Source organism: Scardinius erythrophthalmus (genome assembly GCF_964197995.2).
Source record: "Scardinius erythrophthalmus genome assembly, chromosome: 8".
In the NCBI taxonomy this organism is placed as follows: Eukaryota; Metazoa; Chordata; class Actinopteri; order Cypriniformes; family Leuciscidae; genus Scardinius; species Scardinius erythrophthalmus.
In genome coordinates this window covers 2,720,303-2,734,573 of record NC_138228.1, presented here as the reverse complement: position 1 = coordinate 2,734,573, position 14,271 = coordinate 2,720,303, and the positions used below count along the sequence as shown (strand labels likewise).

The following is a 14,271-nucleotide window of genomic DNA, read 5'->3' as shown; positions in this document are numbered from 1 at the left end:
AATGTGTGGCTCTGTAACGCTCTAAATTCATGGTAAGAGACTTAAACAGCTCCAGAGTCATTAAACTGCATGCATGCTTGAACAAATGTGATTCAAAGTTAATGACATTAGCATGTAAAAGCAGTTTGGACGCTGGAGTCTTTCACATGTTGTGATGCTGTTACTGCCAAACAATGTGAATTATAATTTAGGATAAACTCGTCTTTCTCTTTTCTGTCATCCTGTTGATCATAGTGATCATGCTGTCAACATTTACAGGGTTCTTAAACAAAGCAAAGATGCGAATTAATGGAAAGGATTTTGAATGTTTATAAACTTCAGTAAATGAGGGGAAATTCTTATTTCATATGTAAGTGCAGATTTGAATTGTGCAATATGCAAAAGTATTATTGGATCTTTATCCAATTATACAGAAGAGGCATTGGATAATTTGGCAGCAAATCTAAAATATCCTCTGGCAAAATGCTGCAGTGTGTAGTTTATGTGCCATAAGAAACATCAAACAGAACTGCAAACAAATAGAAAAGTTTAATTAAACATTACCAGTATTTCACAATATTATGTTTCTATTCATGAAACTTTACAAGGCTTTAGAAAGAATATATATATATATATATATATATGTATATGTATATGTATATATATATATATAGGCCTAATGGAAATTAAATGCTGCATTGAGTAATTTATGAGCCATTAGCAACATCAAATCGAATTGCAAAAATAATTGTTTACAACCATTGTCTAGTTGAACAGGTAGTCGTGTGCCAACAGATTACAGTTATATCTGGTGCAGAAATCGTACACTTAACTTTATTAAAGTCCTCCTGTGGTGAAAAAACAGCTTTTAATGTTGTTTATAATGTTGTTTATGTGTAGTTTTTAATATGCTTTAAGACAAACCATGTGTAAATTCATAAGTCGACAGCATTGCTGAGTATTTTCTCCTTAAAACTGCAGTGAACCAAAGACAGTCTCAAAAACACGCTTTGAAATCGCTGGTGTTTCTGACGTCACAAACTACCTTGTAACCAATCAGATCAGCGTGTGATCGTCAACCAGTGGATCTCTGAGCTGAGTGAGTGAGTGGAGGCGGGGCTCATTTGCATATTCATAGAACCACGCATACTAAATGAGGCAAGGGTGTCGAGTTACATTCAAGATATTTTAAGGCGTGAAGACATTTTTTCAAGGAAAAAAAATTTATATATGTAATTTTGGTGATCAAAGATGAGTTTTAAGGGATGAAATTACTGACTACAGGGGGACTTTAAATAAAAAAATATGGATGTTGCATGAGCATTTTTCTCTCTTTCTCTCTCGTTGCAAACCCTTCACACACAGCTGTATTAGTTTAACGTGGCGTTTCCTCGGTCGAGCGCTCATACCGTCACCTCGCCGCCCATAAATCATCATGTAGAAGCAACTGTCACTGTGTTGAGTGAATAAAGAGACCTGCATCACATCCAACATCATGCATTATCATTCAAATGTGAATAAAACGCTGGTCATATTTACCTCAGAATCAGAAATAAATATGAACAAACATCTTAGTATCCTCAATCATGCCATTATTTTTAACTCCATTGCATTTATTCCCATAAAACAGCTCCAAAGTGAACTTCAGCATTTTCTGCCTCACAGCAACTCGCAAACAAATGCGCGCTGCTCTGCTATCTGTCCTCATGCTAATTCAGCTGCCGCGGTTATGCCACGCAAGCTTTTTTGTTTAGCTCAGTGTGTCACATGAGATTGTAGAGTACACACACTCAAGGGCACTAGTAAAGTGTGCACTGAAGGGCACAGATTTCACCCTCCCAGACACAAGGCTAGCCTGAATCTGTCACCACATGTTAACCGCAAGCTTCATTTCAGCCGATCGCGCTATGAATCAATCTCGCTGATTTCAGACAGAGAACAGAGATGCTCTGAGATCTCTTGGGATTGAACAACCTCGGTGTGCTCTTGCCCAAGCCGGCGGTGTGACGTCTCTGATGTGAGCAGTGACAGCTGGCCCTGATGCTGCTGGTCTGGTCTTCAGGTCTAGAAACATACTTTACTGGTGGATATTCTGCTTTAAGCATATGCAAAAGTGACTTAAGTTGCATAAAGTTAATGCATATCTTGGGAATCCAAACCCATGACCTAAGCATTGATAGTGCGTTTTATACTAATGTTTACAATATCAACAATGAGAATGCAACACATACTTGTGTTATGAATTACACTAAGTAAAAAACCCATTCACAGAAATAGATTTTTTAAAACATACAGATACATACACAGACCTACTACTATGAGCTTTAAGTTGTTTAGTGATTATTTCTGCTTCTGTAGAAGACAACATTTTGTCTGATTATGACTTTATTTAAAAGATATAATAGCTGGTGGATTATGACTTCATTTAAAAGATATAATAGCTGGTGAAGAACTACATTGCCTATAATCCTGAAGGGGTACCAGTGACACAAGTTCAGATGTCCCATGAAACATGGCACATTATGTAATTGAATCAGTCTATGTACAATCTTAAGCAACTTTTCAAATGTATTACAATTATAAAATGCAATTTATTGAACATTCAATGCAAAAAAAAAAATCAAATACAAGTACATTTGACTATTTTGCATTGAACTTCAATTTTACACTGTAAAACTATTGATTTATGCAGCATTTGTAAAGAAATTTAATGTAAAATATCAAATACAAATACATTTGACAATTACACTTCCAATTTATGGCATTTCATATTTACAATTCATGACTATAAATCAACGTTTTTGCTGTAAAACTATTGATTTATAGCATTTGTAAAGAATTTTAATATTTTCCAATATATTGCATTGCATACTTACAATTCACATCTATAAATAAAGTTTTATACTGTAACAATATATATATATTTATTTTTTTATTATTATTTTTGCTACATCACTTGCAATGTACCATAGTTATTTGTCTTCGTGTTTGACATTATGTCCACAGTTTTGTCTAACTTTGCCTTTTTCACCATTTTTCTGATTTGTTTTGCTACAAACAATATTTGTAAAGTGAAATTCTACTCAGAGCTGATTGGTTTGGTTCATGGCTTTGAACTCTTTATCCCTGAGGAGAAAATGAATGGTAAAAATCCCCAGGCTGCTAAAACCCCACCGTTGTGCCGAATGCAGAACATGATGTTTCAGGCCTCATGTTTGCACAGATTAATCTGCGGTTCCAGCTTCATGTCTGATGTGTTCCAGCAGGACAGGGTTCATGTCATCGCTTGGACATATTCAGCCTCCAGAAAACCGCCGCGTTCATAAATATGGATAGTCCTTAGTTCTCTGCTTTCACTAATTGTATTATTAACGGTGTCTTAACACTAATTTAAGACAGCCTTTGGCAGGCGTTCAGCACAAGCAAGACTGACGACTCTCTGTAAACACAGAATGAGCTCCAGTGTTAAACATTAGTGGAACATTAACACTATCAGGAAACGCGATCTGTGTCCGCGGCGAACACTTCCCACATTTACTTGGCTGAGTTCTGCATGTTGGCACGTACAAAGCAGAGTTCAACGGGGCAAAGCGTCCGTGAGGGCACATCAGAGTCCGTCCCGGAGGATTCAGATCTCCGGCTTTATGCGCGCGTGTGTTCGGGGGTCAAGGGCTTTGACCTGGCTCTAAACTGGGTGGCATATCCAAACGTCTCCGCGAGCAAAAACCACAAAGATTAACTGTCGCTCCGAGTCCTGCGTGAATCATAATTAATGCAGCCTCACTCCCCTCGGAGACGTGATGTCTTCGGCCCTGACAGGCCATTGATGGAATTGCCATTTAGCGGTCGGATACATGGAGATGAGACACACGCTAAAGACGGGATGACGGAATTTAGAGACACTTCGTTTGCATGAATTCCTTATAGAGATTACTGGAATGACAGGAGCTAAAGGTTGGGCAAAGTCTGAACTTTGGCTTTGGCTTGTTTGAAATGGAAGAAAAATATGTGTGCCAATTAAAGGATTAGGTTTTAATCACCCTCGTGTTGTTTAAAATATGATTTTGTTTCTTCAAGGTAACACAAACTAATATATTTTGCAGAATTTTTGCAGCTCGTCTACATTATACCTTGGAAGACTTGCATTAAATTGCATCAAAGGGGAATATATTGAGATATATGTGTATAAATGAGCATCATATCATCATATTAGAGTGATTTCTGAAGGATCATGTGACACTGAAGACTGGAGTAATGATGCTGAAAATTCAGCTTTGATCACATAGAAAACAGTTGTATTAAATTCTAAAAATATTTCAATTTTTTACAGTATTTTTGATCAAATAAATACATCCTTGGTGAGAATAAGTGACAAAATTAAAAACTTTACCAGCCCCAAATGTTTACATTCAAATATAACATATACTGTGTGAGAAAAAAAAAATTAAATCATTTATTATCATTGTACTAAAGCCAAAATAAACATTATTATTAATTCCAAACAATTTTTAAGAAGGCCAATCGTATAATGAATATTTTTCCTTTGCAACTTTTCCCTCCAGAGCCCAGTTTGAAAAGCCCTTTTACGGAGAACATTTATGATTAATGTTTCCATCTTGACAGCCACTTGCTTTCATTGTTCTTTAGCACTTTCTCCCACAGGATAAAATCAAACGGTTTTGAAACGACATGAAGGAAAGTAAATGACAGAGAGACTTTCTAATATACAGTAAATGGAAAGCTGAATAAGTGAAGCAGAAGCAACAGAAGAGCTGAATTCAGGGGTGAATGGGATCGTGGGTAAAGTCATTTCAGAGCTGCAGTGCTCAACGGTACACTATACAGCCTCGAAGAATAGAGGATTTCAAATGCCGCCCTCCTACCTGTGAGGGGGTCGGACAAATCCATGCATTGTGCCTGGATTAAAGTGAGAGACTTCCTCATTCAATGCACTCCTCTAGAACGCCCACACTCGAGTCTGCCGGCTGAATGAGGTTTGGTCACCCTGAATCTGTTCAGCGCTTGCTGATATTGATAAACAGTCTCCTCCTACACCATCTGACACTCCGACGGACTCACACGGGTTTATTGAATATAAATGTCATCACAACTATCATGCAGCTGATGTTCAAGGACTGAAATGGGTCATCCGAAATGACGCTTTATCTTTCTGGCATTGCACCTTTTCCAGATCAGTTACCACTTGTGCCAACATTACACAATGATTGGTTGTTGTGTGTTCATAATAAAAAAAGGACCAAAGAGTATGCCTTGTTATTCTACATGTCAACTAGCAGTCATTATAGTAGACTGTCTGCTTAATATCTGCTAACTTATTCTACTAACCCTAACCTAACACTTTAATGAGAGTTAGTTGACATGTAGTTGCAAATTAATCTAAGAGTTAGTAGAATGTCAACAGCATATGCAACAGCTTGACTCATGAATATTAAATATGTGGCATTCACTGAATTGCAGATGCTAAATAGTGCAAAATGCTTCTGTTTGGTCTACATGTGTTTGATTGATTGCAGCCAAACAAAACTCTAAATATATGACAATTATTCCCATATCTTTTAAAATATGAGTATTAAAGTCCCCCTGTAGTCAACAATTTTATCCCTTAAAACTCATCTTTGATCACCAAAGTGACATTTTTCCTTGAAAAAAATGTTCTTCATGCCTTAAAATGAATGTAACTCGACACCCTTGCCTCATTTAGTATGCGCAGTTCTATGAATATGCAAATGAGCCCCGCCTCCACTCACTCAGCTCAGAGATCCACTGGTTGACGATCACTCGTTGATCTGATTGGTTACAAGGTAGTTTGTGGCGTCAGAAACACCAGCGATTTCAAAGCGTGTGTTTGAGACTGTCTTTGGTTCACTGCAGTTTTAAGGAGGAAATACTCAGCAGTGGTGTCGACTTATGAATTTACACATGGTTTGTCTTAAAGCATATTAAAAACACCATAGGGGGACTTTAAGAACATGATGAATATAAATGAAACACCTGACTGGCTCCCAATAATCTCTTCAGATCTTTTTATCCGATGTCAGCACAGATCTGAATGACCTCGTGAATTAGCGGACATTCATTTGCTATTTCAGTCTGACATTCTTATTTCCTCAATATTTTCTGGTTTAAGTCATAGTTTCATTCTCAGGGGGCGTAAAAGCAGGATTTTCTGCAGACCAGGCGTCCCTGGGGAATTTTATTGAAGTATTAATTTAATTTAGGACAGGCTCTTTTCTGGCTGCTGATAAAGCCTGTGAAAAAAGCTTACAAGCCTTTTCTGTAATACAGTTCAGTGAGAGGATTTATTTTACTCTCTCCGTCTGCATTATAAACCGATTTATTTCCATTTGTTGTTGATTTCAATATTTTGTCTAACAGTATTATAGAACTGCTAGTGATTGTCAATCATTCTATTGAGTATAAACATGTCATCTTTTCTCAAACTGTAGTATTTTTCTGTCATACGTGCCACTTACATTTACTTTATAATGCTGCTTAAATTCTCCACAGCTTCAACAAACCTACTTTAGGAGAGAATAAACTGCACATTAAACAGAACAATCTTTGCATCGAGAGAAAAGCAATCATGTTCATTCTCGATTATCCTACTAACAGACCACCGGTAGAACAAATCAATCATAACTACAAAAGATCAGCATAAACACAACAACATAATCGCTTTTACCCGAGATTTGAAAGTTGTCATTTTTTGTTGTTTTGACGTCGAATCAAACACACTGGAACCATTTGTCTTTGTGAGTGAGCCACTGAATCATTTACTCAACCAATTTGTTCAAACACTGATTCATTCAGGAATGAAATTAGTCTTTGCGAACAAGCTACTAAATCATTTACTCAACAGATTCATTCAAAACACTGATTCATTCAAGAATGAAATTAGTCTTTGTGAGTGAGCCACTGAATCATTTACTCAACCGATTCATTCAAAACTCTGATTCATTCAGGAATGAAATGAGTCTTTGTGAGCGAGCCACTGAATCATTTACTCAACCAATTCATTCAAAACACTTATTCATTCAGGAATGAAATGAGTCTTTGTGAACAAACTACTAAATCATTTACTCAACCGATTCATTCAAAACACTGATTCATTCAGGAATGAAATGAGTCTTTGTGAGTGAGCCACTGAATCATTTACTCAACCAATTCATTCAAAACTCTGATTCATTCAGGAATGAAATTAGTCTTTGTGAATGAGCTACTGAATCATTTACTCAACCGATTCATTCAAAACTCTGATTCATTCAGGAATGAAATGAGTCTTTGTGAGCGAGCCACTGAATCATTTACTCAACCGTTTCATTCAAAACACTGATTCATTCAGGAACGAAATTAGTCTTTGTTAGTGAGCCACTGAATCATTTACTCAACCAATTCATTCAAAACACTTATTCATTCAGGAATGAAATGAGTCTTTGTGAACAAACTACTAAATCATTTACTCAACCGATTCATTCAAAACTCTGAATAATTCAGGAATGAAATTAATCTTTGTGAACGAGCTACTGAATCATTTACTCAACCGTTTCATTCAAAACACTGATTCATTCAGGAATGAAATGAGTCTTTGTGAGCGAGCCACTGAATCATTTACTCAACCGATTCATTTAAAACACTGATTCATTCAGGAATGAAATGAGTCTTTGTGAGCGAGCCACTGAATCATTTACTCAACCAATTCATTCAAAACTCTGATTCATTCAGGAATGAAATGAGTCTTTGTGAGCGAGCCACTGAATCATTTACTCAACCAATTCATTCAAAACACTTATTCATTCAGGAATGAAATGAGTCTTTGTGAACAAACTACTAAATCATTTACTCAACCGATTCATTCAAAACTCTGAATAATTCAGGAATGAAAATGAGTGTTTGTGAACGAGCTACTGAATAATTTCCGAGATAAAGTGGTAAATTCTGTTTGTTTTTTACACAAACAAAGCATTCATAAAATTGAGGTTAAACCAGTAGAGTCACATGGATTACTTTAATGATGTCTTTACTACCTTTCTAGGGAAAGTGGTAGTTGCATAGGTGAACGTGATTTCACCAAGTACCACAGTACCTGGATCAACATCTTTGCTGATCCTGGAACAACTTTCCAATCAACTAATCAGATTTGAGGGACAAGTTTACAGTTTATGTCAAGTTTAGGCTGAGACCCAGGATAAGGTGCTTCAACATCAGTGTTATACACCTATCAGTTCCCTCTGATTTTAGGGAAAAGTTATGGGTAGGGTTAGCCTTAGGGGTAGGGATAGGGTAAGGACTAAATTTTGGGACAGGAATGTTATTCCAGGATTAACAAAATATGTTGATCCAGGAACATGTCTTACTTGGCAAAACCACGGTGACCCTGTCAATGGAGAGACAGAAATCTGTCAGATATCATCAAAAAGATCTTCATTTGTGTTCCGAAGATGAATGAATGTCTTACGGGTTTGGAACGACATAAGGGTGAATAATTCATAACAGAAGTTTCCTTTTAGGGTGAACTAACCCTTCAAGACCTCGTGGTGCCCAGGAATCATTTCCGCTCTGACAGAAGCATCCTGCAAGGCTCCTGCAACGCTCTCCAGTTTTGCCTAAATGAAATATTAACAGATTTCGATAACTCACTGTACACAACCCACATGGTTTTGCTGTCAGAACTTTTGGCTGAGATTATGCTGCAGAAAAGACCTCCGGCTCTCGCTCACATCACAGAGAATAAGAAATCAGTGGTGAGCAGCTCAATTTGTCTGGATGGTTGTTAACCGTCTGAGCTCTATTATCCAAACCTCATCTGAATTTACAGACAGCGGCTCTCGCCAAAACAGAAGAACAGCGCAGTAAAATACCTTCACAAACGCATTTAAGATGACAGCAGCCAATTTACAAAAAGTACTGTGGGATCCCATCCTATATGAGAGAGTTATACCATAGTAATCTGATATATATTATGGTATTGATTAGGGGTGTAGCGATGCCCTCATGTCACGATTCGATAGATATCACGATACTGAACTCACCATATTATTGCAATACTCCAAGACACATGATAAAAGGTTAAAAAAAACATTTACTGTTGATTAAAATGCTAAATTTGGTATCACATTGTGTGTATAAATGAATAGTCTCGGACTTGGTGTTAATAACTTAATGCACAGGACAATAGAGACACCAGAATAACAATATTCATGATTCTGAAGCTGAAAATACTGAATTATTTTAGACGAATATGCTTGCACTCTTTCACTGACTAGATATATTTAAAATAATGTCGGACACTTTTTACTGGTAACAAGATATTTGACATTATCAGGACCCACAAATATTCCCCCATTGCATTATTATACATTATATTCAACATTATATATAGTAGTTTAATATAGTACTGACACTAAAACTCTGAAAACTTGAATATTTCTCACACAGTAATTTTTATTTTGGGTGAATTATACACAATACATATTGTCACTGTCCATGATACATATTGTATTGCGATATATTGTGACACGATATATTGTTACACCCCTAGTATTGATGAATACGATGGTAGATGCTCATCTAAAGAGACCAATATGACTGTAATATGACTGTTTTGTCAGTAAAATCAAAGCTGAAAAGAGAAGCTGGTGATGGATGTGTCGGGCTTCTCCGGGGAAAACGGTACAGTGTCTTTACAGCCTTATGCTTTTATACACATAAACAAGCATATAGAGTTCATCTGCAGAGTAAACAGGTGTAAAGATGACAGAAAGATCTGTTTCTCCAGTTCTCCGTTTCACTTGAAGAGCCATCTGACAGACTTTTTATTTATTTACTCGTTTTTGAAGAGCGAGGCAGATATTTAAAGAAAAGAGAGTCAGCGAAAACAAGGTCGGTCCAGATCTGCTGGGAGAAAGTTTATTTTCCCTGAAATCATTGTAACCAGTTTCCCTCAGAAATGTGACTCTGGATCATGTCACCAGTCACGAGTCGCACGGGTATATCTGTGGCAATAGCCAACAATACATTGTATGGGTCAAAATTATCGTAGAATATAAAATAATCATTAGGATATTACGTAAAGATCATGTTCCATGAAGATATTTTGTAAATTTCCTACCGTAAATATATAAAACATTTATTTTTGTGAGTGAATGCACCACAATCGCCAACATAAATTGACAACTTTAAAGGAGATTTTCTCAATGTTTCGATTTTTTTGCACGCTCAGATTCCAGATTTACAATAGTTGTGTCTCGACCAAATATTGTCCTATACTAACAAACCATACATCAATAGAAAACTTATTTATTCAGCTTTCATATGTTGTGTAGCCATACTCAGATTCTAGTCAGAATGCGAGTCTGATACTGCTCCATTGGGCTGTGATTAAGGGGCGTGTTTCAACGGAAAATGCATCTGCACTCAATTGGATAGACCTACAACCAATCAGAGCAATGGAGTAAGTGACGTATGTTCTTCAATCATCTTTCCGACTGACAAATGCCTTGATCGCAGTTCTCTGTTTCTCTTTTCAAATGAATGCGCTGTTGATATCTTCTATAACAGACACAAAGTTCGGGAGGAGCACAAATAATCAGTCCAATCGACTTGTCATCAAACAATTACCATGTCTACACTATCAACATGAGAGGAAGCATTTATTTATTCACTCTGTCAACTCACCTAACATTTTCTTGACAGTTTTCAGCATCCCTCCACTCACTCTCGGCTAGTTCTTTCACAGTCAGGAATACCGGGGGAGTACTTTGGGTTCGGGCCGAATACCGAGCTGGAGCCTCTCCTCGGACAGCACGTCAAATATGCATTTATTCTATCTGACTAAATCTCAATTCTCCAGCGGCAGTCATCTTTGTTGTAAACAAATTCAACCCAATCGCTCGTTGGTGACGTGGATGATTACGTTACAGTTGATCATCTGTCCATCATCGTATAAAGCCCGCCCTGACAATTTGATTGGTCCAAACAGCTCTGGTTCGGGCATAATAGCTCTACAACGGATCAAGTCCAGACCGAACTTCCCGACCTAAAAATGTTGTGGGCGGGGCTAAGTTCGGCTGGCATTCAGGCTATATGATGTGTACATCTCAATTTAAAAAAAATTACCCATGTGACTGGTTTTGTGGACCAGGGTCACAAATGTCACATTATTAGAAATTTGGGTTGGAAAATTTAGTTTAATGTTGACACAGTTAAGACAGAAGTGACACAACAGGAACATGCACAAAAACATTGGCCTAAAGAGCATGTGAAACACCTGTGGCTTCAATACGTCACCTGTCCTGCAGGGGGCGCAACAAACTCAAAGAAAAACATCACCTAATTAATGTAAAACATTAAAATTACTCCAATGACAACAACGATTAAGTTAATTGAGCGTCTCTAGCATCCTACAGCTAAGTCATCAAGTACACTAAAGATTAATAGATTAAATTACAGCCGCAGAAACGACACAAACTAGCAGCGGCGCTAAACTCTGCATGCGTGTGAATTTTATCGCATATTACAGCTAGTTATGGATCGACATCCTCCAGTCAGCTGGGAAAAACCACAGGAATGCAGTCTCTGGCCCTGAACCTCGACTTTGTGACTAATGCATTCTCTCTGCCAACAACTGAGACCTTTAATGGCTTTTTTCATTTGTTTTGAAGAGCAGAAAATTGGATTCCTCACCCTATTGAAGACAATCTGAGACTGTATCCATGCTTTCTAAACACATACAGCTCAGTCATTCATTTCAGCACGCCACACACACACACACACACGATAAATTAATCAAATCTCATCTTCTGTTTCATGGCGACGACAATCCCAGCTAATAAAAATATGTTCTAAGAACGTTTTGCTAATGCTACCATTAATGTTCTTTATGAATATTCTCATTTGTTCATGTTCTTTTTTAAAAAAAATTTTTTTGATTTGTGCTATCAAATCGATTAATCGTGATATGTGTGTGTGTGTTTGTGTGTATACTGTAGGTTAGATGCGATTAATCATGATTAATTTATTTGACAATACTTTTTTCTTGATTGTTTGCAAACCATAATCCTTATCATCTGGCAAACTCCTGCATTATAAGAATGTTACTTTTGAATGTTCTCTAAACATTCCGAAACAAGTAGCATAACATTTAGCAAATGTTATGAGATGAATTTGGGACGAATGCCCAACTAAAACATCTCAGAAAAAAATGCTGTGTAAACTAATATTTCGAAAAGACCACATTACTTTGAATGAACGTTCCATTAACGTTACAGGAAGAACGTTTGCTCATAACATTCTGAGAACGATCCCAGTTAACCATCTTTGTCCACAGGAGAGCCTGTAAGTTGGATGTTCCCAGGAGGACCTGAAGGCAGCACACCGTAATTGTGCACAAATTTGTTCAGTTTACTTAATTCAATTGTGCAAACTCTTTGCCTTAATTTAATTTGCAGCCAGTGTGGTCTAGCAACTCTCTGTTGACTTTCAAGCAGGAAAAAACAAACTCAGGTCAGGCCAATCACATTGTGTATAGCAGGGGTGCCCAACCCTGCTCCTGCCGATCGACTGTCCTGCACAGTTAACATAATGACGACAGAGTTGTGACGGTTCCCTGCTACTTGAAAACAAAGAATGGCGGCTGCTGCTGGCAAACAGCGGTCTTTCGAATCGGCTTTGGCCGTGACTCTGGAGGACTTGGAGTTAAGCTTTTCTTTGAGAAAAGAGCAAAGAACGGCACTTAAGTCATTCTTAAAAAAGGAAGATGTGTTTGTTGTTTTGCCAACTGGATACGGCAAAAGTTTAATATACCAACTAGCCTTCTTCGTTGCTCTGATTGGTTGTAAGCGCTATCCTATTGCATGCAGAGGGATTTTGAGAGACAGCCGTTTATCCCGCCCCTCGGATTGAGCCATGCTAATGATGAGTTGCCAGACCTAACATCTTGATGAAGGTCTGGCTTGCCAGGCTACCTCCAGAGTTCATTGTGGCATGAATAAATTAATTGCTTTGTTTTACCATTTTTGGCTTTATTTTACCATTACAATTTTATTTGCTGTCGTTATTGGGGTTGTACTGACAAGAGACAGCAAATAAAATTGTAATGGTCTATTTAATTATATTATTATAAAAAAACTGCTGAATGTTGAAGTCTGTGTGTGACTCAAGCAAAACTGCAAGATATTGTCACAAATATAGAGGGATTATATCAACCCAATTAAAAGTTTATGCAATAAATGTTTGCAATGTAAAAAAAAACATTATTATACATGAAATATAGTTATGTTATAAATCACTAATACATTCATTCAAAACATGGAAATAATTTAAGTATAAATACATATAATATTAATTACTTCACTTCCTTTGAAATCAAATAACTGTGATTAAATGTTGCATCACTGCATGAATTGGAAGAGAATTACAATAATATAAATGAAGTTCCAAGTGGCCAATCAAAGGGAACACTGATCATAATAATGGTGAGCAATTTTAGGAAATCAACATGAATTTTAGCCTGGGTTTCCTCATGCTGCCTTGCGCACAGCACAATTTTATTCCCGCTGCTAGGCAGCCTGGACACCATGGACCAGATTTTCCCCTCAAAAAGGGAACCAATCACAGAACGGGGAGGGAGCTGCAAGACGATGACGACGTCTATGCGACACACCGAAGCAGTTTGTTTATATCTGTGGATCCAACATGGCAGCAGACACAAAGTTACCTTTCGATGCAGCCTTACTGTGCGTTCACACCGGACGCGAACAGCGCGTCAAATTCGCGCCTGCCGCATCTAGTTATACGCTTGACCACTTTGTGTCAGAAAGAGCGAAATTGACGGGCGTAAAATCGAAAGTTTGAATCGAAATTTACGCGTCACGCGCGTCAGAGGCGAAAGTTTCGAAACCTGTTGGCGGCCATCTTTTTTTAGATGTTTATCAAGCATTAGCATTAGCATTAATCGAGAGAGTCACCGCTCGTATATGCTCTGGAGAGCAGAAACAGCAGCGTAGGGGACATCGTCGCTGTACTCGGGTCCACCAAACCCTCCGGAGGGTTTCAGGAGTTTCACAATTTGCTCCAGGAGGTAGGTTTGGTGGACCTCACGGTGAGGACGCTGACGAGGACAGCGTAGGCCGTATAAGCCTCGGCCTCGAGTGGTGGTCGCTGCCTGACGAGCCCGCGCTGTACAGCCCGGCGCGAGGTTCACCCTCGCCCGCACCTAATCTGTGATTTATTTTTGTTTTGATAATAAATGGAGCCAGCCTCCAAAAGTGAAAC

The 14,271-nt window shown here is 37.9% G+C and overlaps 1 protein-coding gene across 2 annotated transcripts in view; it reads right to left on the bottom strand.

Moving 5' to 3' along the window:
- The window catches only part of chst8 (carbohydrate (N-acetylgalactosamine 4-0) sulfotransferase 8), a 169,691-nt gene that overhangs the window by 117,794 nt on the left and 37,626 nt on the right, over positions 1 to 14,271 (bottom strand). The window lies entirely within an intron of this gene.